Here is a 5,320-nt window from a genome sequence, read left to right on the forward strand (position 1 = left end):
CCTCCGGCTGCTCCTTCCTTCCCGAGGCGCCCCGCTCCGCGCCGGGACGAGGCGTCCTGCCAGGCCGCCGCCGGCCCCGTTAAGGGTAGCGCCGAGTCCTGGCTGCCGGCAGGTAGAGCCATGGGAAACGTTTGTATTTAGGCAAGCGCCATGCGGCAATTCAGTCACAATCAGGTTACTTAGAGTGGTGTTACACCGTTTTTCAGCTAGTAGGGAGACAACTTGGGAAAATGGCGGGTTGTCTTGGTACCTTTACGCTTCCAGCCAGGTCAGTGCAATTTAATGTATGCACACTGACCTGGTTTGAGCAACACAGGACTAATTTCTAATGCTTGGGAAAAGTACACTTTTAGAAAGTCTCTAGTGTCTGAATTTGCAAAAATACTTACATTGTAGCCAACTATGGTGTGTGGGTTTCAAGGCCTCGGTGTTTTTGAGGTGCAGGGATGAGGAGCAGCGAGACCTGGGAACTGGACCCAAGCTGGCCTACAGGGTTATTTCATAATGTGAATGGCACATTCAATATAAGTGAGTAAGTTTGCTGAAGAGTCATTTCGCTTCTTTGCTGGCTGCCATCCTAAGAACTTCTCGCCTTGGTACTGGACCCCTGAGGCCTTCCCTTCCTCCCGACGCCGTAGCGCTCACAGTGTCTGACATTTGCTGTCCCCTGCTGGGAGTGCACCTGCTGGTGTAATTGGCTGTGTATAATCCTTGGGTATTTTGTATTGGTATGGAGATGGATATTGGTCCTTTAGTGTTAATAATGTCAATTGTCTAGTCTCATTCTATTAAACTTGTTTACATTTCAGCCCCTGGGTTTCCCTGTGTTCCCCTACCCGGGTGGGGAGGGGGTCATTGGGTGATAGAATAATTGTCTAAATGGCAATAAATTGTGCGTTTCTCAAAGCATAACATGCGTACAGAAGAGTCACTGCTGATTCAACCAAGCCTGTGGTAGGGGTTTTGGGGGAAGCATTCACCTATCTGTCACCCACTTAGTGTTTTCCCAGAAACAGAGACCCTTGAGACTCAAATATTTTTGTAGTTAATACCACTAACTCAAGAGGTGAAGGAGATACTTCCTGCCACAGGTTTAAGGCTTTCCCAAATCAAATAAGATTTACAGATTTACAACCGGCCTTGCAGATCCTGAGGGCAAACGTCACCCTTGATCAGCCCGTTTCAGGTGAAAACATCCTGAACCTGAGAGGAAGAAGGGAGCAACAGTTCAGTCAGTGCCCTGCTGCCCTGACAGGGGGCTGCCAATACTAATGACCCTCCTGCCATGCTGCAGCTTCTTGCCAGCTCGACAACTGGGGACAAGCACTGCCAGTAACGGGACAAGGAAGGGTGAGGAATAGGGCAATAAAGACGGAGATGAAACCTTTTCTTGTGGCTGGAGCATGCCCACTACTGCGGTGTCCAGGTGTAGCCCTGGCACCAGGTGTTAGGGACAGGAGTCCTGCCTTCAGTATTGCAGCACCGAGGCAAGCCCTGGGTGTCCTGCTGTACCTGATCAGTGACCTGTATGAGCTGCCCTGAGCCAACCGTCCACACAGCAATGCAGCCCTGGCCTTTGATTCTCTGGGTCTCACCCCAGTTATTTCTTCACAAACCCAGTTTCCATTTGAGGTAACAGCAGGTACTGAAAAAGACTGATTTTTTGGTTGGTATGGGAAATACTGTGTAAGCTGCTTTTCTTCCTATAACGACAAGAAAAACAAGCCTTTGGTTTCGTTTATCTATATGCAACTTCAGCAAAGTTTTCTCTGTGCAAGCTCAGCATATACTCACTGACAGTTTTTCATTCTTTCTTGGACCGTTCCAGATCCACAGTGATTCTCAGGGTTCTTCTCTGAGGCCCTTCCATATTTTTCAGCATCTTTTCTGAAGCAGTGATGCCAGACTTGGACATGGCATTCAACAGTGATCTCACCATTGGTGCAGAGAAAACAAACCAAAACAAACAAAAAACCACCCCACATCACCTCCTGAGTTATATGGCTTTCTTAGGACAGTGGAGTGAGGTTGCCTGCCCGCTCACAGGACAATTACACTGTCTGTCAATTTTCAGCTTTCTGACTAGAAAAAAAGATTGTCTTTAATAATGCTAGACCTCTTTAGTTCCAGAAGAGGGCCCTTTCCTCTAAAACCTTACCCATGGTGTTAGCACAGAAAGTGCAGGTCCTCTTTCTCACATTGACCTACATGTACTGACCACCTGAATCCAGTTTTTTGTCCCTAACTTACAGTATTAAAGACAGCTTGCAGGTGTGCCCGATCTTATTCAATAGCTTCTTAACCCTCTTCTCCCCTGAGATGGTAGCAACTAGTAGAGGCTGCACTTGTTCTGCCAGTGCTGGTTTTTTTGGGTTTTTTTTTGGAAGTTAAACTGCAGTGCAAGTCTGAGATGAACACCTTGCAGAAGACCATTTCATAAGCATTTATTTTTCTAACCAAGCTGGTTATCTTCTCAAAAAGTTACATAGTGCTTAGCCGACCAGGTTAAATTTTCACAGCTAATCTAAGACTACACCTGTGTATGTAGCAGGCCAATGGTAAGAAAGTGTCCTCTGGGGGAAACTTGAAAGAATCATGCCCATTTTTATGAAGCCCAAAATCATACCTTACAAGAGTGAGTTTTGTGCTTTGACAGGAAAACAGGCTAGGTGATCTCTTTCTTCCTTTCAGTTTAGTGGCAAAAATTTAGCAAGAAGTCCTTCCAGCACTTTATGTTTCTACAAATGCCAAAATGCAAAATGTGCTGGAGAATCCAAGTGTTGCCTTGCTTATAAGCAAGCGATCCAACAGTAGTTAGAAGTAGAATCTAGGATAACACACAAAGGAAGGCAAACAAAAGAAGAAGGTAATAATAATGAAAAGTCTATCCTAGGGGGCATGCATCCTCAGGAATTGGCATTTGTTTATTTCTCCTTTGGATAAGAAACTATACTATGCTATTTTATCTTTGTCATTTTCTGTCTTTGATAGGTGTTATACTTTAAGGAAATTCATCAACAGTTTCAATTATTTATGAACGCTACAGAAAAAATGATCAAACAAGACATGGAAGGCAGGCAGTAGGATGAATAGCATAGAACCCTAATCATTAGATATGGGTTGGATCTTCAGATATGTTTTTAAATAAGAAGGAGTTTTCTGGACAAGTATAAAAGCATATCACTACACAGTGGAGAGGCTAAACCAGGACCTATCAAAATCCTGATAAGAAACATCATCTAAAGCAACTTCGTATAAATCTTCATTTAATAACAATCTGATTCAACTACCTGGTTGGGAAAAAACCTCACACTGGTAGTAGAGCTCACATTTTTTTACTGTGCCCTAAAACTGATTTCATCAGCCCTTTCAGTCATTTGAGAATAAGACACCTAATAAGGGTGCCATAAATGTAATCTCTTTCTCATTTCTGTGTTTTAGCTTGTGCTTTTTACCATATGGAACCCCGGCACGAGCTGTGCTGCAGACAGCAGATTCAGGGCAATGTGTTATCTCCTTGTGCTCTTCCTCCACCCACACCACAAGCCCAGTAGAGTTTTCATCTTGCAGTACTGTTCGTTTAATTGTTGGCCTGGTTGATCTCTAACCTATAGATTGAGCCAGCTTGAAACAACCCTTTTCTTATAAAAAGGTTTTTTCAGTTGGGTCATTTCTCAGAACTGATTTAGAGCCTACATAACTCAACCTATTCAAAATGAAACAAACAAATGAAACCCAAACCCAGTGGCAGGGATCTCTGGCAGAGGCAGCAGATAAAGGTGCAAACAAGCAGCTCAGGGAGGGGGGGCGATGGTGTCAATAAAATAGCGATTCAGCTCGGCTGTAACCAGCATAGTTCCTCTTGTTTTTTGCCTGTACATGACTTCTTTAATTGAAGTAATATATCTTTTGGGTCACTTTCCTTGTGTTAATATATGATGAAAGACTTAACAGTCAAGTGAGGGAGGAGAAAGAAAGAGGCAGCTATTACACTTTGCATTCACCTTCCTAATACATGACTGGAAGAATCTGGAGGCATGTCTCAGGCAAACATCAAAACAGTGATTATACAAATATGTTAGAACATCAAAGCGAAAGCTCTCGTGTACCCTAGTTGATTTCCATTGCAAATACAAAGCTAACTCATTTATTTTCCAGTTTGTGCTCATGATTATTTTAATTTAACATGTTTGTCCAGAGGCAGCCGTCACATTGATGCCATGGTGCTGTGTCACACAAGCTGCGGCCTGAGACACCCCAGCTGGGCATCTCAGTATCAAGAGAATTTATTCATGCCTCATACAAAATGTATTGTATGAGAAAGCTTGCAGTGGTATTTTGCAAAATAGCAAAATCTGTTACTCTGGAATGTTACAGATATTTTAAGAATCCCATATGGGCTCATCTAGTCTACTTTTTCTGAAGATGGTCAGAATATACCTTAGTGGCAGATAGAAAAGTCTCAAGATGCACTTACTGGCATCAGAAGCAGATTGTCTGCAGATCCAGTTGTCCTTCAGCATGAGAAAAGCTAAAGGGACGCTGCTGGGTTAGTGGAACCACTGCTGGTGCCAGGGTTGACATCTAACTGCAATTTTATTATAAGATCAGTTACAGGTCTGTCACAGAGCAGCAATTCTACTGAGTTTTGAAGAGGAGGTGTCAGCTGTAATTGTGAATGCAAATATACCCTGGAGCCACACAGGAGGAAAAAAAATATCTTAGCCTTATAACCAGTGAATTTAACTTCAGTCATTGGCTGTTGGAGGCATCTCACAGGTTCATGGAAATCAGGACTGGAAAGGACCTTAAAAACAGATTACAGTTGGGAAGCTTTCTTAACGGTTATCCTAAATTCATCTGGCTGCAATTTCAATAGACTTGTGTCCTGCTTGTTAGGTGTCCTGGTTTGAGGTAAAACAGAACCAATTTTGGTCAGTAACTTGGCTTCTTAGCTGGGCCTCTCTAACAACTGAAATTAACAGCATATTGCGCAGACAATGTTCACTCTCTCAGGGTGATAAGACCTATGTTTATAGCTGATGCCCAGCCATGGTATGCAGAGAGGCTCCTGCTTATACTTATCGCTATAACACCCACGGCCAGATAACTTTGTTATTTGCCCCGTTGGAGGGTCGGAAGCGGAAAAGCATAGTGGGGTCCCACCTGCAAGGAGGAGCGGACAGGACAGGTGACCCAAAACTGCCCAACGAAGGTATTCCATCCCATCTGCTTCATGCTCAGTATAAAGGCTGAGGGATCAAAAGGTCATCTCTCTCTTCCTGCAATGGCCGATGTCTGAGGAGGACTCTGTTCGTCT

General features: G+C 43.8%; 1 protein-coding gene across 1 annotated transcript in view; it reads right to left on the reverse strand.

Annotated features, from left to right (window-relative positions):
* The window catches only part of USP25 (ubiquitin specific peptidase 25), a 195,101-nt gene that overhangs the window by 125,258 nt on the left and 64,523 nt on the right, over positions 1 to 5,320 (reverse strand). The window lies entirely within an intron of this gene.

Source organism: Charadrius vociferus, unplaced genomic scaffold, assembly GCF_000708025.1.
Source record: "Charadrius vociferus isolate BGI_N301 unplaced genomic scaffold, ASM70802v2 scaffold414, whole genome shotgun sequence".
Lineage (NCBI taxonomy): Eukaryota > Metazoa > Chordata > Aves > Charadriiformes > Charadriidae > Charadrius > Charadrius vociferus.